The 24,248-nt window shown below is 37.2% G+C and overlaps 1 long non-coding RNA gene across 7 annotated transcripts in view; it reads right to left on the bottom strand.

The window, feature by feature from the left end:
* LOC139280816 (uncharacterized) overlaps positions 1-21,355 on the bottom strand; it is a 149,756-nt gene extending 128,401 nt beyond the window's left edge. For 3 of the 7 annotated variants that reach the window (XR_011596777.1, XR_011596776.1, XR_011596775.1), the window contains exons 1-3: positions 19,472-19,675; positions 18,537-18,603; positions 5,558-5,658 (exon numbers count right to left, since the gene is read on the bottom strand). This is a non-coding gene — a long non-coding RNA (uncharacterized lncRNA). Of the gene's footprint in view, positions 1-946; positions 1,251-5,557; positions 5,659-11,277; positions 11,351-18,536; positions 18,604-18,681; positions 18,998-19,471; positions 19,676-21,203 lie in introns of those variants that run through there. The other 4 variants (XR_011596774.1, XR_011596778.1, XR_011596773.1 and 1 more) reach the window with 4 other exon arrangements.
* Positions 21,356-24,248: the final 2,893 nt, after the last annotated feature.

Here is a 24,248-nt window from a genome sequence, read left to right as displayed (position 1 = left end):
CACAACCCTCTGGGAGAAGAAATTCCTTCTCAACTCATTTTTAAATTGGCTCCCCCGTATTTTGAGGCTGTGCACCCTAGTTCTAGTCTCCCCGACCAGTGGAAACAACCTCTCTGCGTCTATCTTGTCTATCCTTTTCATTATTTTAAATGTTTCTATAAGATCACCCCTCATCCTTCTGAACTCCAACGAGTAAAGACCCAGTCTACTCAATCTATCATCATAAGGTAACCCCCTCATCTCCGGAATCAGCCTAGTGAATCGTCTCTGTACCCCCTCCAAAGCTAGTATATCCTTCCTTAAGGTGACCAAAACTGCACGCAGTACTCCAGGTGCGGCCTCACCAATACCCTATACAGTTGCAGAAGGACCTCCCTGCTTTTGTACTCCATCCCTCTCGCAATGAAGGCCAAGATTCCATTCGCCTTCCTGATTACCTGCATATTAAATGCTTTTCCCTAGGTTTTCTTTTTTGGTCTAGATTTTAAGTGAATAGATTATATTGGAGTTAGCAAAACTAGAGAAAAAACACTCATGCAGTTCCACAGATTACACATGAACATTTTCAGCAGAAATATTTATCTTACAACATTATACAACATGCAGTGTAAAACTGGTACCACAGTGTGTAGCGCCTTCACATGCTAATTCAGTTGCGCTATTGTTAGAAGGTGCCGTATGGGAGCAAGAAGAGTGAAACATAAGGAATTTCCCCTGTTTGCTCTTGGAGACCAGTTACAGATTGGCATTGATAGAGGGCTGAGTGTCTGTTTTCTCAGCTGGGGAGCAGCTATGCCACGGGGTGTAAGAACCAAAACACCTCAGCAAAAAAAAAAACTGAGTCTAGTTTTAACTAATTAAAACTGGTGAGAATGAAAGAGGAAATACAAGCCAGTTTCACACTCTGCACCTTATCTAATAATACAAAAGAAAGGTTAGGGTCAATTAGATATGAAAAAGAAAATGAAGGAATAGCGCAGTTACTAAATGAATGTTTTGCTTTGTTTTCACAGAAAAGTGTGATAATGGAATGAAAGAATGCAAAAGGAGGAGGGGAAGTCATCAGACTGGTGATAACTTCGCCTAAAGATGGTGGCAGTGGATCATTCAAGCGATTTGATTTCATAAAGTTAAATAGTTGATACATTTCTTTTTAAAGAAACAATTTTATTTAAGATGTCTAACCTGAAATAGAAGTTGAATTGAATTTTGTCTTGAGAAGCCATATCACATGTGACTGCTATCTTCCTCTGTTCAGGACAGATGTTAATAGATTCAACACCACAAAGCAGCATTTAATACAAATCCTTTTCTATTGGATCTTTATAATGAATTCTATTCACCTATGTGGTATAATTTTATACCGTATACTGCAGTATGGCAAACTTGGTTTTGGCAGGGAAAGAGACATGTGTCACCACATGTTGATCCCTAATGTGATATATGTCATTACAATTTGTAAATACATTTTAAAATGGTTTTGGAAACATTTTTCCTGTGTGAAGACAACAACACTTGCATTTACATAGTGCCTTTAACATAACAAAATGTCTCATTTTCACACCGAGCCACATAAAGGGATATTAGGACAGGTGACCAAAAGCTTGGTCAAAGAGGTAGGTTTTGAGGAGCATCTTAAAGGAGGAGAGAGACGTAGAGAGGCAGAGAAGTTTGAGGAGGGAATGCCAGAGCTTAGGGCCTAGATAGCTGAATATACAGCCACAAATAGAAAGGAGAAGGAAACCAGGGATGTGCAAGAGGCCTGAATTGGAAGAATGCAGCAGTGTAATAAACCATAGAGGTCATCACAGCTAAACCTAACTCTGACCTCACCCAACATTGACATGGCCACTTTGCAGCAGAAGTCCTTGAATTCTGGCTGATCTTCCCCCTCAAAGCTCAAGAACCAAATCTATACTACAGAAATATGATCATTGTTTGTTTAATGGCCTTTTCAACAATCAGCTAAGACATCAGAATTCAATTTTGCTGGTGAGGTATTGGTAATAAAAAGCCTGTAAATGTTGAACCCCAATAGCAACCACTGCTAACATGTTTAGCACCATGATGGCACTCAACTGCGACTTATTTCCTAATAAATTCACAGTAATAAGATCACAATCATTGATCCTTATAATGTAAATGTCATCATATATCACCCACATGGAATGTATTACCATTCACTGCCCTTACTGATATAACCTTTTGATCCTTAGTTATGTACAATAAAAATTGGAGAGATAGAAATAAAACACACTTTACAAATTAACTGTATTTATATTATATATGTTTAAGACTGTGATCTCAAGGTTCTGTCCCCAATAATAATCTGATTTGAGCGGTTTATGACATTATCTGTACCCCTTGATTTAAGTACTGCTCTGTAATCCATCATAAGTATCCATTGCTTTCTACATTATGTATAATAGACATATGATTTCCTGATAATTAACTACAGATGATCTCCCTGTATACCTGCTGTTGTGAAGCTCCTAGACATATTTCTGTGAACATCACATTGTGCTCTGCTCAGCTCAAATCTTAATATGGTAACACACAAAAGGGCAAAAAGAGGCAAAAGCTAGCAATTCAAAAATCACCAGAAATATTTGTTAAAGAGGCAATGATGTTAAAAGAAAATGTTTGAACATCCTTTTTTTGTCATCTGAAGATCATTACAAGGTGGCCAATGTATTTCATGACTGGCAGAAAATTTTAAACTGCATTTCTGAGAAGTGATTTTGTCATGATGAAAGCAGCACACAGCTGTTTGCTCTCCTCAGTGCCTTTCCTTTCCATTTTGTCTTCCCTTCTTCTGAAGGAATTGACTCGTTTTGGAGTATCATTCCATAGCTGTCAGTCACCCTCCACTATCCATCAAAACTGCTTATTCTACATGCTTGAACCAATGTTCCCTTCCAATTTTTGGGGATGCACAGCCACTTTAATTGGCTGTGCAGCTCATTCAAATCCCTGCATATGCAGTCTTTCCTATTGTAAAGCCAGCAAGCGGCCTGCGCAGGATCTCTAGACAGTTGCCCGCCTGCGTGGCCACGAAGCTTAATGGGAACATTGGTGTAAGCTAGACAATGAGTATTGACTGACTATTCAATTGTGGGGGTATTATAGTCCTCACTTAAAGTGACTACACAGCAATTGGGAACAGGAATTCTGGCTGATTTTTCTCTCATTAGCTCTGGAGAATTGAGGCAAATTGCAGCAGCCCTTCTCCCACTAAGCAAGGATCAGCAAATCTGTATAGTTCAGTGCCACACGGACAATGCATTTATTAAGTGACCCATCAGGGGAACTAAAAATTGTGTCTCAAAATGACTTTTTCTTCAACATCACTGGTAATGAGCCAGGTATTTTTATCCACTGATGTAAGGACCTGAACAAAATAAAAGGACTTGCATTTTTATAGCATCTTTCACAACCTCATGAAGTACTTTTGACATGTAGTCACTATTGTAATGTAGGGAAAACACAGCCAATTTGCACACAGCAAGGTCCCACAACCAACCATGAGATAAATAACAAATTTAAACTGTCTCAGTGATGTTGGTTGAGGGATAAATGTTGACCAGGATACCAGATGAATTCTCAAGTTCTTCTTCAAACAGTTCCATGCGATATTTTACATCCACCTGAGAGGGCCAGAGGTGATCTGGGTTTAACGTCTCATCCAAAATATGCCACTTCAAACAATTCAGCATTCCCTCAATACTGCACTGGAATGTCAGCCGAGATTATATGCTGAAGCCAGGCGTGGGGCTTGAACCCACAATCTTGAGTGAGAAGCAAGGGTGCTATCAATGAGCCAAAACTAACACCTTTGTTAAGTGAAAGGTTGGTGATTGCCAACATGATCAACATCCACAACTTCCTTACCTCACATGCTCAAGGCACATGACCACACCCAGAAACAGTTGTACTGCCAAACTGGACAACATTTTAAAAACTCCAGTTTATTTTATAAACAACAGGCATGAAAATAATTTAAAGACTGTACCCTGTAATGTAATTGAGAGAGTTAGATAGTGTTTGTGCATGACTTGAGCCTTGTATAGATCTCAAACCCCTCAATTTCACTGTTGGCTTGTATCAGCCCCTCCGACTGATCTGGCATCCTAGCTAGAACCTCAAAGGGACAAACTATTCAGATTTTGTAAAACTGATCGGTGGCTTGATTACCACAGGATAGCCACAGCTCTATCTATCAAATGATATGGCCAAACAATATGGCTCAAGGTAACATGCTGTGACAAATCCCACAAATTTCTGCACTTACCACATGTAGTAGTTTCCTGCCTCAGTAGCACAATTTTGCTTAAAAAGTCCTGGAGTCATCAAAAGCATTGCTTTCCGAACAGATTTGCATGATAACAAAGCATTTGCCCTATCAATGATTAAATGAACTGAATGTTCAGGGTCATTAAACCATAGGGATCCTAAATATACATATATTATTTTTATAAAGAGCTAGGAGCTTCTGGTAAAATCACTGCTGCTATCTTAATAAAGGGCAGTGAATCCCCTAGTGTGATAGAGCAGATCCTAAAATTGAAAAGATTAAAAAAAATTAAATACCCTAATACTGGCCCCCGTCTCAGTATACATTCAAAAGGTTAAAATAAAAGTACATTTATTTCAAATTTATTTTTGTTAGTCTCACAATTTCCAAAGATAATATTCCTTCCATAACATTTTCCAATTTCTAAATTATATTATTGATTTTTTTTTAAGCAGACTGACTTGCTGTGACTTTTCCAGGTACAATGGACTGTGGTTAGCTTTGTAATCTCCATTACAGAATCTGTGTGCATCAAACCATTGAACAAAACTATGGTGCAAACTAGTAATTGACTACAGAACAGATTTTCTCATCCCAAACAATATGGAAAATTTCCTGCTGCTAAAATAAAAGCCAGTTCAAAATACAGAACAGTTCATGCTTTGTCATCACAATAATATCACTGAACTCATTGGGCAGAACAGGGTCTGAACATCAAGTCACAAGTGTGTAAACTCTTGTCACTCTGGCTATCTTGACGGCAAGTCTACTGACCAATCATTGAGCAGTTCTTGCCATTAATCATTTACTCAAATTGCTACAGCCCCAGTGTTAGTTAAACAAAAAATAATTGCATTCACACGATCTCTACATTTCTCATTAGTCTAGCAAATGAGAGCAAAGCATTAAATCAGAAAGGGAGGAAACAGAGTTATAATCTTGATACACAGCAGCAGCAATAAACTGTCTTAACATTTTGCACCAATCATCAAACACCAGACAATTTGAACCGGTCTACACTCTTTCATTTTATCATTTTTTTTTAATTTAAGAAATGTTTATTTGACCATTTCAATAGACTGAATTCAAATTTTTATGTTGTTGATGTAAAACATTGAAAATATTTATCAGTAAATTTGATCAGTTTAATTTCTGTTTAAAGCCATTGAGAGGTCCATGGTAAAAACATCTTTGGCAGTGTGCATCCCTAAATAAGGTCTCTCTAAAGTATAGTGCGTCGAGATGGCAAGTATAACTCATTACCTGAAGTGGCAGCTGTCCTTCAATAGGTGTCCAGACTCATCGTTCAATGATCTTTTAATACTTGAGATCTTCTGTACTTTGAATACTCATTTTTCTTTGACCTTAAAAAAAAACACAAAATGTTGAAATCTCACCAATGTACTAACCTATAGAAGATATCATCAAACAAGTAACTGGTAGCAGTCTGTTCATTTGGTGAAAGCCATATAGTTTAATTTCTCTCTCGTTTCTTCACAGCCACAACCGAATGCAGTATTCAAGGTGGGATCTGACTAGAGCCCTAAAACATTTGATCATTAACTCCTCTGACTTGGATTCTACTGTTTTGGCTTTGTAGTTCAACATCCTATTGATTTTGTTGAGTACTGCCCTCCATTGCTTGGACATATTTAGAGTCGACTCTGAGACTCCTAAGTCCCTTTCTGCTTCATCCTTAGCTATGTCAACAATACTAGGAAGTACTTGCATAATCCTTTTTCTTCACATCTGTAGCACTCGACATTTGACTACATTAAATTTAATCAGCTATTGTTATGCCCACTTTCAGATCTTGTTAAGCTCATTCTGTAACTTCTGAGCTGCCTCCTCCAGTTCTACTGCCTCTCCTAGTTTGGTATCATCGGCAAATCTGACAACTTTATACTGTTTTTAATTACAAATTATAAATTTTAATTATAAATTATAAATGTGGTGGTCACAACACCGAGTTCTGTGATATACCACTCTGTACTCCCCACCCCAACAGCAGGCCACCCCCCCCCCCCAACCCACCACACTTTGACATCACTTCTCTAATGAGTAGTTGCTGTTTTTTTCACTTCAGCCAGTTTCTTATCCATCCCCAACATTTACCCGAAATTCCCACAGCTTTGAGTTTAATCAATAGCCTTTCAAGTGAAGCATTATCAATAGCCTTTTGGAAGACAAGGTGCACCATGTCTTAGGCCTCTCCACAGTCCACTGAGGTTGTCTCTTCCTCAAAGTTGTTGAGAAGGTTGATCTGGCAGGACCATCCCCTGTTGATTCTACAGTAACTTTTATCAGCTAGGTTATTGTTGTAGAGCTAATTCTCAAGTTTGCATCCCTTATTGTCAGTGCCTCACAGGTCTCCTTTCTAGTTTCTCTCAGCACTCTGATAAATACCATCCAGCCCGGGGACTTTTTATTTTAAGCACCCATCTCGGACTTCTGCCTCGTATATAATGAACTAATTGGTCAAAATCTTCAACTTCAGCGGGAGTGTATTTTCCTCTGTCTGTTTTGTCATCCTTTATGAATATGGGCATCACATTAACCTGTTTCCATTCTATTAATACTGCCTTCCAGTGTCCATTGCAGATCGACTATTCGTTATATACCCCACCCAATTTTCCTTTCTGTCGATATAACTGGAAAGGAAGATCGGGCGGGATGAAGAACAGGCAGCTGATTTGCTAATGCCAGTTATATGTCCCTACCAAAGTTGAACGTTTTGTCCATTGATTGTATTTGGGATACCTATGAGGAGGGCATGTTGCTCACATCTTCTCTTGCTGAATAAATATTCATTCAAAATTTTTTAATATTTTGTGCTCATCTTCAATTTCAAGCCTGTTAGCATCTTTTTAAATGTTGTCCTGTTTTGCCTGACCACAACTTCCAGACAGCCTGAAACACATTTTTACAAACTCTGCTTCACCACTTGTTGCTGCTGCTAACAGTGCTGTTTCAAGTATTATTTTACATAACAACTTTACCAATGAAATTACCTGCTGCACTCACTAAAGACAATAAATTAAGGCTGTGATAAAGATTGAGTAAAGCAGCAAACAATGATACAGCACTTCTGGATACAAATGCTCTGTTTCCAGGTGCTCCTTTTCGAAGACCAAAAATGATAAAACCTCTCTCAATGGACCGTGGATACTCTATCCCTTCCCCAACATAGAAATCTGGCAGATCTATCGAACACAAACTCTATAATCACAGAAGTGATATCGAACAAATATTCAGGCTAATTGAAAAAAAACACAATAAAAAGATTTACTTAAATGGGAGCTCAGTTTTCTTGGTGAGCAAAAGTTGATTTGAAATAAGCTGAGCACAATTATTGAATGTGCAAATTAATTTGCTTGCAATAATCCCAAGTTATGGATGTCTCTCTGTGTGTTTGCTCTGCTATCATCCAGCCAAATACTTAAAGTATTAAGAACAGGGAGCAAAGCTATGCAAAGCAGACCAGTCTTGTGCTTCCTCTGCTCACTCCCACCAAATGTACAACTTGGCATTTTCAGTTCATTCAAAAATGTTCTGTTAACACAGTATTCTGAGGAACTGAAAGAAATTAGTATCAGTTAAAAAATGGTACTGTAGAAATTAATGTGAATGTGGTGTATTTGGATTTTCAGAAGGCATTCAATAAGGTGCCACACAAGAGGTTATTAAACAAAATTAGGGCTCATGGGATTGGGGGTAATATACTAGCATGGATTGAGGATTGGAAACAAAGAGTAGGAATAAATGGGTCACTTTCAGGTTAGCAGGTTGTAACTAGTGGGGTACCACAAGGATCGGTGCTTGGGCCTCAACTATTCACAATATATATCAATGATTTGGATGAGGGGACCAAATGTAATATATCTAAGTTTGCTGATGATACAAAGCTAGGTGATAATGTAAGTTGTGAGGAGGATGCAAAGAGGCTTCAAGGGGCTATAGACAGGCAAAGTGAGTGGGCTAGAACGTGGCAAATGAAATATAATGTCGAGAAATGTGAAGTTATCCACTTTCGTAGGAAAAATAGAAAAGCAGAGTATTTTTTTAAAATGGTGAGAGATTGGGAAATGTTGGTGTTCACAGAGAGACCTGGGTGTCGTTGTACACGAATCACTGAAAGTTAACATGCAGGTACAGCCAAGCAAATGGTATGTTTGTCTTTATTACAAAAGGATTTGAGTATAAGAGTAAAGCAATTATACAGGGCCCTGGTGAGACCACATCTGGAGTATTATGTACAGTTTTGGTCTCCTTACCTAAGGAAGGATATACTTGCCAAAGAGGGAGTGCAACGAAGGTTCACTAGACTGATTCCTGGGATGGGGGGATTGTCCTATGAGGAGAGATTGAGTAGACTAAGCCTATATTCTCTAGAGTTTAGAAGAATGTGAGGTGATCTCATTGAAACATGCAACATTCTTACAGGGCTTGACATGGTAGATGCAGGGAGGATGTGTCCTCTGGCTGGGAGTCTAGAACCAGGGTATCACAGTCTCAGAATAAGGGGTCGGCCATTTCAAACTGAGGAGAAATTTCTTCACTCAAAGGGTGGTGAATCTTTGGAATTCTCGACCCCAAAGGGCTGTGGAAACTCAGTTTTTGGATATATTCAAGACAGAGATCGATAGATTTTTGGATATTAAGGGAATCAAGTGATACGGGGATAATGCAGACAAGTGGAATTGAGGTGGAAGATCAGCCATGTTCTCACTGAATGGTGGAGCAGGCTCGAGGAGCTAAGTGGCCTACTCTTGCTCCTATTTCTTATGTTCTTATTCTTTGCATCCATTAACAGTCAGGGCTTTTATAGAAGTGATAAGGTTAATTTACTGTTGTAAAGTCATTACTGTCTCTTCGGACTATTGGATAGTGTGAATGGTACGAGCTAATTACATCAATCTCTTTTTATTGATAAAGAAAAACTTTAAAACACGTATTTCTTGATTTTTATTTTACTATGTTCTCTAGAAAGTAGATATCATTGTTCTTTCCAGCTTAATTAAACATAGATGATCAGTTTTCTGGCGCTGAATTTAGTATAATATATGTTGCCTGGTGAGTGAGTAACCCATTGAGCTACAGTATAAAACAGAGGACACTAGTTGTCTTGGAAATGATTTCAAACTATATTCTTGCAGGAATCAATAGATGGCTTTCGAGTCCTTCTATCAACAACTCTGCACTGCCCTCCATCCCGTCATGTGAATATAGAATACTTCAAAGAGGCTGGCCTGACCCACCACAGTAGGACAAAAGGAATGTTCATAACAGCTTTTATTTTTGAAGTGCAGTTGTGAAAAATGCAAGCAATTTATTTTATATTCAGACAGTAATAATTAAAATTTAAAAAATACATTTGCTGCCAAATAGATACTTAAAAGTTGATCTGACTACTAGTTCTTAAAAAGAACAGTTTTGAGGCTATGCACTAACTGTTCAACTAGGGGTGTCACCACTCTACAAATTCTGGGTGTGAGGTTTTCAAGCCTGAGTTATTGCCTTATGGAAAAAGTATAAACATGGCTAAAAATGGCAAGCTACACCACTCACGTGGGAACAGCAAAATGATATCAGTATATTTCTCTTTTCTCTCATCCTCTTGGTCTCCCTTTTTCTGTATCTATCTCTTTCTTCATCACACCTCTGGCGAATGGAATTGCAAGTGTTTACCTTGCTTTCCCTCACTGGAGAATCAAAGCATGAGAAGAGTATCGCTATTGTGCTATTACAACATCCAAAGCAATGGTGAAAGCCCCCTCTTAAAACTATATGTCTTTAACAAGAGAAGTGCTTGGAATTTTAGGCACACGCAGGAGTTAAATCACGAGCCTTACGGTGGGAAATCTAGATCTCACAGATAAGGTTCATGCCGATGGTGGGAGTGCTGATAGGCCTGGATTAACTCAAAAACAGCATGGCACTCAACCACAACATACCAAACAAAACAGTAATCTGGCTCATCCATCTTATATTAAAATTGCAATGCACAACAGGTGGCCCAAATCTGGGAAACAACAAATGGTTAGGCATACAGCACCAGCTAGTAACACAATTGAAGGATCCTGGTAATACCGTGAGCTTCTAAAAGTCACTAGGTAGGTTTCTATTGGAGGTTGTCTGCACATTCCTGACCATTATGTATAATGTAGTGTTATAATTGTAAATCACATATTATTATTCAGTGCAACACTCCCTCCTCTCGACTGTTATTATCATAGTAGCCATGGCCTAGCATCATATAATCTTGATTCAAAACAAGAAAAAACCTTTCCTCTCACAAGAAATAAAGCTGCACCACAAAAAACTAACAACAATGAGGGACAATATGAGCTCCGGTTAGAAAACCTAAATAACATGTCGGAAATGGTAATCTGTACCTCTTATGGTTGGGAACAGAAGGACAGCCAATGTTTATGGAACTATATCTCAGTAAGAATTATCTTAACAGGAGGAAGAAAAATGAAAAATACTAATAATATGCAGTTTACATTGTGCACTCTATAAGTACACTATGTAAATACACCATCTACTATAATCTAAATGCACTGTATAATGTTAATGCAATTCACACTACAATATTCAATGCTAGAAATCCATATACTATGGATAAATCCGCCTCTCTACCTCTCTTTCTTACTTTAAGATGCTTCTTAAAACCTACCTCTTTAACCAAGCTTTTGGTCATTTGCCTCAATTTCTTCTTTTGTGGCTTGGTGTCAAATTTATCTGTTTTGTCTTATAACATTGTTGTGAAGCGCGTTGGGACGTTTTACTACATTAAAGGCGCTATATAAATAAACATTATTATTATACAATGTTGACTGTACTGTGTACAATGTATAACATAGTGCATTAGAGAATACTTGCACTTTATAATATCAATGTTCTATTATATAAATACACTATAGCCTGTGTAACACAAAACTATGAACCAATTTTGGGTGAAGTTAGCATTGTAAACTCACCATCCAAATTTTCCCGAGGTTGCGTTAAGCTTTGTATTTCCCTCTCAGGTATCTTTATTCCTTTTGTATTTTTCTAGGGTTGGGATAGGGGATGCAGGAGGAGGCCAGAAGAGTTAAAATTACAACAGCAAACTGAAAAATATTCTGCAAAATCTTTCAGAATTTGTTTTCTTCTATTTTATTTAAATAAAAAACACGTGCAATTTATCAGAATATCTGAAATTACTCTTTCTCTTAAAAAGAAAATGTTGTTTAGTATTTCACATCAATAGAGAAATTCCTGAAACTTATAGGACTGCAAAACTGTTTTATTTAAATATAAAATGATGGAGAAAGAATGGTGCAAAGCACTAAATGCTATTTGTGCAACAGAAAACATTAATTTTGGGCAAAAATATGAACATTTTACAAGTAATGTTCCATTCATAGAAATAAATATTTCTTTTTAAAAAGTGCTTATGTATACGGATTTATTTACTGTCAATTTAAAATAGTAAAATCTCAGTGGTTTCCTATAAAAACCCCATGCAACACGGCATGTTGCAGCACCACAGTAAAAATGGCATTTTAAAATTTATTGATTGAGCATCAACACTAATTTGCATTTATTCAAACATCCCAGAGCATTTCACAAATAGCCGCAAGGAAAATGTATGCCATGCCAGGAAAGGAGACTGAAAGCTACGTCAAAGTGATGGTGGAAAAGGAATCCAAACATACACACAGCGGGTAATTTTAACCTAAATCGACTGGCGTGAAACTGAAGGGATCAGATCGGTCACACGTTTTAGAGCCCGTTCGATATCGCTCTCTATTGACTTCAATGGGAAGCAAAGTCGGGTGGAGTGTAAAGAGACAGCTGATCCAATCCTGTTAGACAGGTTAGATTAAAATTACCCCACATTATTATTTCAATTATACATTAAATTAACCAAAAGGTTAAAACTTTATTAGAATCTGAATCACAACATATAGGAGTCTGCATTAAGAATTGCCAAACTTAGGAAAATGTAAATTACTATTGTCTGCTGCATCTCACAGGAACAAACAAATTACTAAGGGGAAAAATGTATATATATCAAAATTAACTGAAAATGCAGAGACTTGTCATGTGTGGTTTTAAAATGACAAAATTATAAATTTGGAATTTCTGCGGGACTTCTGCGGGATCTCCTGCCATAACTTTAACTTCAGATGTGGAAATCCTGGAGAAAGAGCCATTTTTCTGAGTTTTCCACCGAAGTTATGGTGGAAGATCTGCAGAATTTCTACTCCATAATGTTTACACATTGAGTTTAAGTTGCTTCTTTAACTGAGGCAGTATCCACTCAGCAAGGTTTCAAGACATATCCCATGATTAGCTGAGAGACACATTGCAAAATGAGTGCTCAAACTAGCTAATGGCTACTGTGCAGATTTTCAAAAGCTGTAAATACAATTAACAGCTTCCAAAGGAAAGCCCTTGAAATTTCCCTTTGGGTACTTTGAATCCATAATTTTTTGTTGATTTAAAAAATACTTATTTTCAGGGAACCAAAATGATATCAGTTTGGTCTGAAAAAAAAAATTTGATTTTAACCACCAATCAATTCTAGCTTCCCCCCCCTAAAAAAATATATTTTTTGTACACTCAACCTCCTTATTTGCCTGAAGTAATGGAAGGTGCACTATCTTTATTGGAAAATGGTTGACAAATAAACTGTGACATCTTCCGGCAATATGAACCAAAACACTGTCACCATTTTGCAAAGATATTATCACACTTCTTCAATATGATGTCTTGGAAAATATGCCATGTGGCTGATTTGGCCTCTCCAAGGTAAACACTTCAGACAATTAGGGGTAAATTTTAACTTTCATCAGCAGGTGGTAGTGGATTGACCACCTGCTATGTACTCCGCCCAATTTGCCTTTTCATTGAAGTCAATGGAAAGGAAAATCCGGCAGAGTGCATAACAGATGGCCAATCCACTATCGCCGGTTTTCCACCCAAAGATGAAAGTTAAAATCTACCCTTTTGTTAGCATGATTCAAATTTGACAATTTGAACAGAGCAACTTTGAAATAACAAGATATATATGTAGATATGAGAGAGAAAAATAATGTGGCTATATAGAAAAAAAATTATATTCATAAATGCTATCTCTTTTTCTTTATATTTATTTGTCAGCTTGGCTCTGTTGGTAGAACATCAATTCTGAGTCAGCATTTTGTGGGTTCACTCCAAGACTTGAGCACATAATCTAGGCTAACAGCTCAATACAGTCATCAGGGAGTGCTCCATTGTCAAAAGTTCCATCTTTCAGATGATAGATTAAACTGAGGCCCTGTCTGTTCAGGTGGACGCTAAAAGATCCATGCCATAATTCAAAGAACAACAGGATGTCCTACTGCTGTCCTGGACAATATTTTTCCCTCAACCAACATCACTAAAAACATATTAAGTAGTAATTGATCCAATTTTCTGTTTGTGAGACCTTAACTGTGTGCAAATTGGCTGCTGCAGTTACCTAAATTACAAAAATGACTGCACCTGAAATGAAATGAATTGGATGTCCAACACTTTGAGGATGTGATGAGGTACTGTGTGAATGCAAATTCTATTTTTCTATACATATCCATGCACACACACATGACTTGTCTCTAAGTCCACTGCTCTAAATAGGCAAATCCAGAAAATTATTCGTTGTAAACTTCCACCTTTACATCAATGATTGACTTTCTTTATTTGAAATAGCACATTTTAAAAATATTTTGAAAAAATAAGTTACAATAATCAATGTATCCAGGAACTATATACATCTATACACAAAAAAGTAATTCATATAAAAAAATTCTGTTTCCAGCTCACTTTCACAAAGGTTTCCAAGTATCCCAGAAGCAAAATCCACCATTTCTCTAACATTCTTACCATGTATCCTGATTCTAGATCCAAACATTGGCTCACAGCTCAATTTAAGGTACTCCGGCTATTTCTGGATTAATAAAACTGAGAAAATAGGCTTTTGGAATGTCTGATTTAATTTCCTTCATATAGATTTACAAATAAACATACTAACATTAATTATTATTGCACAAGTACAGCAGAAATTATACAGCAGGTACTGACAAGGAAAACGTAAGCATTTGTCCGTTACATTTCAACCCCTATTTCGAGGGTTTGGGCACCTAACTAACTATGAATTGCATCTTTTACAAAAACAAATTAGCCACTCACCCCCGCCCCTTCACAAAAACAAATGACATCTTTGTGGCGCATTCAATCCCAAATTTCGGTCATAATGCGGCTCTTTGACTAGCTTGTATATCACGTGTTTGTCTGACAGATTGCACAGTTTGTGTCCTCTTTCCCTATCCTGTCTCTGACCGTGTGCATTACACAATCCTTCTTGGTCAGTACGATGGGATGGTCCAGCCTGTTCATATCATGACAGGCTGTCAAATTGTCAATAGTTGATCCTTGGCCAAGGATCAGAATCATGACTGATATTAAATATTTTAATTGAAAAAATGCGAGAAAATATTTAGAATTTTTTTTTTACTTCAAGTTCAATTTAATATCAACATTTAAAGGGTTATTGAATTTGTTATAATCATCTCATTTCCATTTTGTTTCATTTGCTGAATAAAACATCAATCTGGTAATGGCTGGTTTATCTCCTGCTCTTCACTGAAATGTTACATTTCTTAATTTTACAAAATGAATGCTGGCATCAATTCAAAATTATTCAACCCTCCACCTCACCATCACTGGAGTAATTAAAATTAAAGTCTTAAAACAAAACTTTCCAACTACAACCACTCCGCCAAACAGATTCTCCTGCTGATAGCCTGCTGCTTTCTTTGAATATTAATCCATAACACACCATCACTATTGATCTCCACCAGTTGAACAAGATGAGGTCTGCGTTGCAACACAATAGTTATTAACACTCTATTAAAATAGGAAATTGAAGTGTTTGTTACATTTATTTAAATGGACACTGATAGTTCAATTCAAATTTTCTCAGCTCCGACTTTCAATAAGTCATTCTCTTCTATTAGAATTTTACATTTCTCTTGCATTAATAGGGTGGTGCTATCCAGTTATGGGACGAGGAAAAAATATCTTACATTGCCATGGCAAGACATCTAGCATGCTACTGCAACATTTTTTCTCTGCCTTCCATTCCAATTTAAGACAATAGATGAAAATGGGAGATCTGACTGTACTGGAATAGCTTAGCGACAAGAACCATGGTATTCTTATTCCTCCTGATAAGAATGAAGTGTCTTAACTCATTAAGCGCACTAATCTCGAACAGGTTTTGTGAAAAAAAAATCACCTTATGTTAATCCTTTAACAACTGTTCCTAGAAATACAAATAATTTTGTTGTTTCTTTTCTTTTTCGAGTCAATGGTTTGGTTGGGTACGATCACTGACGCCCTGTGACAGCAGACCATTGCTGTTTGAAACTAATTATCTGAAACGTGCGGCATAGGTTTCATCGTGAGACTTCTCCACATTCTGGTGTGTCGGATCAGTCGCTTCATTTCTAAAATGTAGCGTAAACAGCTCGTGCCCTGTGTGCAGTTTTAATACCAATGCATTAATGCAAATGTGTACAGATCCACAGAAAACAAGTGGCAGAAAAAGATAATTAAAAAATAGTAAATTGGATCAGGCGAAATTAAAAACATGAATTTTGAGAACAAGCAGAATACGGTGCGATAAATGCAGCATTTAAACGGGTAGGGAAGTAGACTGTTAAAGAAATCAACATTTTTATATTCAAATGAGATAATGTCCATGACTATTAACTAAATAATTATTTTCTAAAAATTTTAAAGCAGGACAAAATATATTTGGGAAATAAAATACTTTATCAGAGTAAGTTTCCCGAACCAGCATAACATGGCTTTCTGTGGAGGGTCACATATTTGTGTGATAAGAGTCTATTTTGAGTGGATTAGTTTAATTTGCTGACCATCAGGAGTTTTCTATTAGCAATAATGAATATGTGCTCTTAGTAAACCTGACATCAGCATGCAAAGTAATTTCTTAATAAAAATATACAATGGTTTAATGTAGTGTAATTAAATAAATGAATGCAAAACAAAACAAGTACAATAGACAGAGAGAGACAGACGGGCAGACACAGACACACATAGAAAGAACGTTCTTTGAGCCTAGCTGACATAGGTGCAATTACATTCAACTTTAAAAGAAACACACAAACACTAATCTTTTATACAGTCACTTAAAATATTAACAGCAATTTTTTTAAATGATTTTACTTGTCTTGTGCTATCTTTCATTCAGTAGGAGAGATCTTGGTGTCAAAGGTACATTTATAATGTGGAAGCTGCCACGTTTACCGCTGCACTCTACAGAATATTGACATCTGAGAAAGACAACATCTGTTTAGAGCACAGACCATGGCAATGGTTAAATAAGCATCAATACCTAAACGTTCTCTCTTTCTGAAATGCTAAATATTAAGGATCAAACCCCATGCAGGAATAATGACTTAACTGAGAATAGCTTTTATTCTGGCTGGAAGCATTCAGATCTTCAATTGGAATAAAGCACAGAAACAATCTTTGAGTCATATAAAGTTGATTGGAAATACCCATAAACAAGGCCATGCACCATTATAAGAAATGCCCCGACGCATGGAAACAATGGATGACTGCGGGGAAGTCAATACGAGGGAGCGAAACCAACCGCAATGCACGGCTGATCAGACCAACTCAATGAAGGTTTAAATCGTTATTTTTGCTTTGTAAGAAAGAATCGCTACCAACAGATTTTAAGACATTAAAGATTTAAATTAAATATTATGTAATCAACTAACTGGCACACACTATGGGACGGGTTAGACTGATAATGTGTCTCAGATGATCTCAATCATCCTTCTGCGCATTGAAATCACATTTTAAAAACAAATTCAGTCTGACGTGTTTGAAACAAACAAACATAACTGAGGAAATTTTACAATATTTAAATATATTTTTCTTTTTTTTTCAAAAAACATTATCCAATAGCTACCGGCAAAAAAGTGAAATGTAAACAGCACCTTGGAGCAGCAGATCCAGGAGCCGTACCGAAAGCTTTACCATTAGGAGATTAGACTAGTACAGGGTTAATAAAAAGAGGAAAAAACCCGAACGATTCAAACAAACACAAGGTTGTTTTACTATTCCGGCATATTCCAGTAATTTTATGCTTTTCTCCAAGATAACTATTCCTAAAAGTTGGTGTTTTCCAAATACATTCAACAGCAGAAAAGCAAAAGGAAAATGACAAAATAAAAAAGTTAATAAGTTGCTTGCAGGTTCCCCCAATTCCCAAAGAATTGCAAACGGCAGAATTCCTTTATACAGTGTCCACGCCAAAACCGGACGATACAACACCAGGCATTCTCTAAAAGCTAATTCAATACAATCCATTCAAACAAAGCACAGAAATAGACTAACTTTACCACCTGAACAAAACCCCCAAAAATTGCAAGGAAAGGTAAAATAGAGAGTGATTGGCAGCGATCTACCACGGGTTACTGGCATATGGCGATGATAAATTTGTGGAAACATCACAGCACACGAGAGGACTTACTGAAAAATACTTTTAGGGAAATAAAGAAAGAACTTTGATCTCCCTCCCTCTTTAAACCCCTGATATTTAAAACTCACTCAGTACCAAAGAAAAACGTTTTAATCCATATTATTTATCGGAAGTTGAAAACAATCTCCAAAGCAAACCCAAAAAACAAACTGAATCTCTTATTTTTTCAGCTCTTTTAAACTGCCCCATATCCCTGCGCCAGTAAAGGGTGGTAGCCAACAGAGACACTGCATTACAACCCAGGAAGAAGGACTGGCACCAGTCCTCGAACATGTGCACTCTGAAATAAAAGAGTCAGGAAACAAACCCTCGCTCATCAACTGAAACTTCACAGTACTAAACAATATTTTTTTTAAGCAAAAAGGGGAAAAAATAAGAAAGTCAACTATGCTTGGAAAATATTGGTAATAAGCAGAAAACCAAAAACCAAACACAGAGAAAGATGGAAATTACGGCAGTCGCTGCCATCTTCAGAAAGTGAGACAGCAGCGATTTTCATAGACACGGTTTGCAAATTAAAACTTCGTTGACTGTAAGCATATTAGTCCAAGAAGCTGAAAATACAGTCCATCATTACAGCACGTCATTCAAAGAGCAATGGACGAGAGATGCAGAGAAAGAGAGAGAGAGAGAGAGAGAGAGAGAGATGCTTACCCCCAAAAAAGTGTGAGAAGTCGACAGGGGTAGACATGGGAAAGTATTCACCTTGTATCGTGTCGTCCTGTAAAGCAGACAAGAAAACAGTCAGCTCCATTTTTACAAGTACTCACAGGCCTGAGTAATGGAAGGCGGTCCCTACCTAGCAACCACTTCCAGTTTTCATCTGCAGGTTTTCCCTGCCATCCGTGCCCCCCCTTCAGTTGCCAACGCTGGTGACAATGGGAGGCCGAAGGGTAGCTGAAAATCAGTGTGTTAAACTCGTCTGGTAGTTAACAAGTCTTTGAATGAAGAATGTTAGCAAACAGACAAACAGCATGTCTGATGCATGCTAATAACATTGCTGGTCCAGCCTCACAACCAAGCCTATGAATTATTCAACGGGAAGAAACGACCCCCCTTCGCAGCCCAAATGCCTGCAGTGAGGAGAAAGTATTTTTTAAAATCAGCTCTCCCCTGTTTTTTTCTTCTTACTTCAAAATTGAAAGTGAAACTAACGTGGCTTAACTCGAATTATTTATTACTTTCATTCCACAATATCATCAATAATCCTTTTCGTACTGATCTGAACATTTTCTTTCACAGCCTATTTTATGTCTTTTGTCTGGAGTTGGCACCTGTCCCAGACAGCGCTCCGCTGCACACCCTGTTCCCTCCCAATCAGTATATGAAAAAAATGAGGACCCAGAAGTGCAGCTACTTCCACACAGCCCTCGGCACATCCACATCTAACACCGTCCTTTCACACGCAGATGCGCAGTACAATCACAAGACCGAGCTGGGGTTTTTTTTTTGAGTGGCAGAGAACATTCGTATTTTGAAACAAGCACCACCCTAACCCGTGCAGGATTAGGTAGGCACACCGAGAAAAATTCAGTACTCATATCAGGGAAAATTTATTCATTTAAAAATTACACCACAACTGCACTAACCATCACATTACTTCAGAGAAAGCCGAAAAGGAAAAAAAATCATTCAAACAAAAAATGTGAGCCTCATCTTCTGCCAACCAGTCACAATAGAGAAACAAAAAACAAAAATCCAGTTTGTCGTGTGGAGAAATCTTCTGGTCTGGCAAAGGCTGTCTGAGGGGGAGGCCCTTGCAACAGGAACAGAAGCAGCATAAGCATAGCTCAGTCGCCCTCTCACGAGTGACTGCAACTGTCTATCAAGGAGGACAGAGCAGTACCGAGAGGCCTGAGCTGATGATGAAATAGAGGCATGCTCTTCCCCCCACCCCCTCGCACCCCCTCCCGCCCCGTGTGTGAGAGCTAGCTACTTTCATCACACGGCCATGAATTGTGCAGCGACTGACACCACCGATCCTCTGGCTGAGCTGGACCGCACTGCGCCAGCGCACTCTCTGCTTCCTTGCAGCCCCCCTCCCCCAAACACACATACTCTTTTGAGCCAGGTAATGAATTAAGACATGCAGCATGAGACTGATTTCCTCACTGTTTAAAACACACACTGTTCTTAGTGCAGCCTTGCTAATTAACCTTTTACCTTCTACAGCTTTATCCTCAACACTGGTAAGAGATAATGTATTATTTAAAAAAAAAACACAATTTGGAACAAGAAAGTCTACTAAGATTATATATCAAAGGACATCAAATCGTTACTTAGCTTTGAGAATCAATATAGAAAAGTAAATCCACACATAATTGAATAATTTTGTTCTCATGTCCCTGCTCTTAACCAGCTGCTCAACCAAGTTAAAACTGTTCGACCCTTACAACTATCTTGGCATGGAGTCAAAGGCTGATAAGCATTTGGGCGAGACAGCAACTGCTGTGCTGGAAGAAAAACAGCTGCCATGATTGCTGTTAGATTGAAAACGTACAGAAAGCAAACCTGGCTCTAAATACCGCACACAAAATGCCCCTAGACTCAACTGAACGGTGCATTTTGAAACCCATTTTTTGAAAGATTTCAAAAGTTTCTTTTTTTTCTGTATGCTTTGAAACTTTGCTTGTGCAGCGTGCTTCCCTCCCCGTCCATACCCTCCCCCCAACAGTAACCTCAAGCAAACTTGAGGAATCATGCCAAAAGTCACGTTGCAGCTTTAAGTGCATTTGTTGGGAGCGTTCAAGGGATTGAGACGAGCTTCGCAAGCAAACTCAAATCATTTCTTTAGCTGGACACCATAAACTGAAAGTGGTATTTTTTTTTCTTTTTAAATAATATTTTTATGATCAACATATGGCAGATTACTGTAACTCTATTGTAAAACAACTTCCTGCCCCTTTTGGCTCAAGTTCCAGAAGCTGCTAGCATAAGTTCACAGTACATATTCCTCCCCCCACCCACCCCCCCGCTCCACCACCCTTCCCCTGCTGCTGCTGAAAGACTAAGGCGAACTTTTAAAACATTTTCCTCTCTCTCCCTGCTTTGACTGATTTAGAAAAAGAAGAACAGTTTACATGGACAGCTCTATTGTTGAGCATGTTGCAACCAAAGGAAGTCAAAAGTTCAACTCGTCGACTTGTGAATCTAAAAAAAGGTGGGGTTTATTTCTGAACACTACCTCGGATAGCGCAGTTACGTTTGCTGGCTTTCTCTCCCGCATACCCGCACAGGAGACTGTGGCACTCGCTCACGGCCTCCTAAAGAAAGAAAAAAGAACCTCAGCCACTTCTTGCTGAATTTCTTTTTTTGACTAACCTGTCGTTTTATTCTGACCATTGCGTGTTCCATTGAAGATGGGCCATCAAAGCCCCACTGCTAAAATGGAAATTGCCTGTTTTCTCACTAGTCTATGCCAATAACAAAACAAAACACAAAAAAGGCCTCCACAAGCTCTCTTAGCAACAACATTTCTTGATACGTCTGCTTTGGCACAGATCAGCGTTTCTACTTGGCCAAGTATCCTTTGCGTCACATCTCGCCATTTCTTCTGACCAATAGAAAACGTCCTGATGTAAATTAAAAAAAAATAATTTTGCCCCTCCCGCTCTAATTGATAGTGATTAGTAAAATAATTTTATGAACTTTAACCAAAAAGAAACTTTTGCAAAAACATAATTTTTAATTAGTTTCACGGAAGGAATTTCTGGGTGAACAGCAAAAAGACTCAGCAGCTTACTGGCTCTGGGAGCACTACCTGAAGAGGGACGCATGTTTGTTCAAACTCTGTATTGAAAGGGACACATTCTTCTCCTGCTCTAGCCTGCTAGCTTACAGTAATGAAATCACAGATCAGAGCTTCAAAATAGTCTGAAAGCCTTCGAACAGACTATGCCAAAAATGCAAAGATTGGAATTATTCACGTCAAATCTCAAAGTGCTTGGAAATTCAAACATCAAATGGTTCATTCTTCCACAGATTGAAGACAGCAGCGTCTCAGCTCTGCTATTATTTGCTAGATAATAAGCTTCCAGAAAATATTACTAATTCAAAAAACACATTTTTAAAATAATGCAGCTGCCCAGCTTTTAGCAAAAAAACTTTGCATATTTAATTTCATATGATATAAAGTCACACATTCGTCCTGATTTTAAATTACAGTTTATATATAAATGTTCTTTTTTTAAACAACACTTTATTTGACATTTGTAGTAACCATCCCTCTTGTGCATAAATTTGGATTAGTCCAAATATGTTGCAATTTCTTTTAATTACTTTCAGTTTCCTTTCATATAATTACTGTTGAATTTTTTAAATTTTTGAAATAACACATTTCTACATTTCTAAATTTGCAAAACATTTTTTAAAATATAACAAATCATTTTGTGTGCATGTATTAAAATATATACGGCTACTGATATATAAATCGTAATTTAAAAAAATGAGATACACATAAATTCATTTTGAAAAGTGCATTGGAACTGACTAGAAAATGTCTTAAAAATTTACAGAAAATTATGCAACTATTTTCGGTTTTGAAAACTGACAATAATCAGACATGAAAGAAATGTGTCCATTTTTGTGTTTAAAAATAAATGTCATATATCCTGAAACTACATATTTATTATTCTGCTGAAACCAGTGTTTTTATGCTTTTTCTACCCTATAACCATCTTCAGCTTTATATCCTCATTCCTAGGAACAGGATATCAATGTCAAGGCGGCGGACATTCGCTTACTTTTCTGAATTCTACTCGAAATCTATTCAACAGTGTAAATAACAGGCTGTGGTTTGTCTAAAAATGTACAGATGTTCTGCAATAAATACCATTTTAGGTATCCAGTTTGAGAATTCCTCCTTTCTTTGTTCCAGTTTATTTTGGGTGAATTGTAAGTGAATCAATTTTATAATAATTACAATCTGAAACATTCACCTGTTTTGTTTCCCTATCATCAGTTTAGCTTGATCTGTTTGAACATATGCCCATATTTACAATAAACAGCAATGTATAGATTTTGCTTAACTCTGATTTAAAGTGCCTGATATTTGAAGTACAATGACATTTTAATATTTACTGTATAAATATATTTTCTATTTTTTGAAGCACAGGTCCTTTCCCAGTTCCTTTAGAAAGAGACCCTTTTTTAATTATTTTACTGTAATATGTTTTGAGTGTTCATCTTTTGGGAAACAGTGTTTTAATTCTCATTCTCTCACATGAAATGTGTTACTTCGGACACTGTCAGACTAGCGACTGAGATTATTACAGGAAAAGAAGGATAATAGACTCTTCTGACAGAAAGCAGTACTTCAAATAAAACCCCTTAAAAACACTTTCTCAAAATGAACGATAATAATTCTGAAAAAAAATTACATTGATTCTAAAAAGCTCAATGTTAGATTGCAGAAAGCAGCCACATGGAAAATGACCAATAGATTGTAAAAATCTTTTCACCCTTTCATTTAACTGATAGCAGAGAATCTTTTAAATATATTAAAGGAATCTTTAAAATATATATTAGAACATGTATAGTATTTCCTTTTCTTTCAGAGGGGGCTGGTGAGATCCTCAAAAGTATTTCTTTAATAAAAGTTTGTAGGTATCAGATCAAAACCTGCAAGTATATACAAGTTTTGCTCTCCAAATATTGACATTGAGAAACCATTTGGTCATGACAACCAACACAGCACCAATTAGCAAATAAGAACAATTTGAGGAAATTACACATTTTTTCCATCTCTTTAGGATTTCTCTACACCACATTTATACCCAAAGCATAAACTGATAGGAGCCCCTTTACTTGACAGTTGATAAAACGTGATTTTGCATAATGTACAGAACCACACGGAGCACTTAAAAAAAAATAGCTGGAAGTAACTTAACCCTTTAAATAAATAATGCCAAGTTTTTGATTTGGCAGAAAGTTGCTGCAAACACTTCAAAGAAGCTCTCTGTCTTTTAGGGATCATTTAAAACCTATTCACAATACTCAACAAGCACAGAAGTATCTCCCTTTCTCAGATATTAGAAAGTACAAAGAGATCTTGAAGTTTACCAGGACAATTTCAGTGTGCTGAGGGTTAACCAATCTCGTGATTTTTCTCAAAGCGCTGACCTGTAAGAAGCGTTTTCTTGGGACCAATATTGCTAGAGAAAATTATACACACTTCCGTTTTATCTTTTGTGAAAATATTACTTGAATAGAATCTTAAGAAGGTCACCAGATTCATACAAACGAATTACTCATAAGTACATGCTATCCCAGTAAACAGTGTGACCACAGAGTGAATCCCAAAGGTTTACAACAACAGTAAGAACAAGTATATTTTTAAGTTCTCCTTTGTCTTTATATTAACTTTTA

Source organism: Pristiophorus japonicus, chromosome 15 (assembly GCF_044704955.1).
Source record: "Pristiophorus japonicus isolate sPriJap1 chromosome 15, sPriJap1.hap1, whole genome shotgun sequence".
Taxonomy (NCBI): domain Eukaryota; kingdom Metazoa; phylum Chordata; class Chondrichthyes; family Pristiophoridae; genus Pristiophorus; species Pristiophorus japonicus.
Note: the sequence above shows the minus strand (reverse complement) of the source record. Positions and strands in the feature narration are given on the sequence as shown.